Consider the following 998-nt stretch of genomic DNA (forward strand, 5'->3'; position numbering starts at 1 on the left):
GCTTAGTCATTCCAGGGGCCTGGTATCCTTGGAGCTGGGTGGGTCCTGGAGGATCTCTCAAACCTGCTCCTCCCCATTGTACAGATCGGGAGACTGAGTCCTGACGAGGGCAAGCCTGGTCATACAGTCAGGCTCCCAGGCCACAGTCTGGCCCTCCATGAGGATGCAGGGACCAAAAGGCAGAGGTGACAGTGAGATGGGCCCTTGCCCCAAGTAGGCCTTCAGGGGCCTGGGGGAGGGCTGACAGGAGCCCTAGGGAAGGGCAGGGCTGGAGGGGCTGGCATAAATGGGACCTGCATTGGACCAGGTGAGCCTCTGTGATGGCTGCTGGGGAAACCCCAGGAAGGGGACCCCCCAAGGAGGGAGTCTTGGCAGTCTTCATGCCCTAACCATCCTGCAACCCAATCCTTGGGCCCCAGGAAGGGGAAAGGGGCTGAAGAGGAGACTAGGATGAGAGTCATCCTCCCAGCCAAGACTGATGGCAGGCACTGGGTTTGGTGCAGGGAGAGGGGGTGGGGGCCCCCCCCGGGGGGGGGGCCCCCCCCCCCCCCGATACTGCCGACAGTTCCCTGGAGGCTTATCTCTGCTCTGCCCATGCGGGCCCCCAACCACCAATAACGGGGGTCAACTACCCAGCTCCCAATTGTAAAGACGGGGAAACTGAGGCCTGGCACGTAGCCCCCGGCTCAAGGTCATAGAGCTGAGCGGGCAGCTCGGACCCAGGGCTGCGGCTTCCCCAGCCCCTCTTTCTTCCCGGCCGGATAGACAGGATAAGGGATGGCCCCAGTGCGAGCCCCGGGTGGGCAGAGCACGCGGAGGGAGGCCGGGGCCGGGCGGGTAGCGCCTGGGACTCCTCCCGGGTGGTCGTCGGTCGGGGGAGGGGGCAGGCGGGGATGAAAGAGAGGAGAGGCCCACCCCAGGCCGAGGAGGGGGAAACGGGGTGGGAGCATGTCAGGGAGGGGCCTGAGGGCTTGGGAAGGGCGAACTCATCCCCGAGG

Source organism: Neomonachus schauinslandi, chromosome 5 (genome assembly GCF_002201575.2).
Source record: "Neomonachus schauinslandi chromosome 5, ASM220157v2, whole genome shotgun sequence".
In the NCBI taxonomy this organism is placed as follows: Eukaryota; Metazoa; Chordata; class Mammalia; order Carnivora; family Phocidae; genus Neomonachus; species Neomonachus schauinslandi.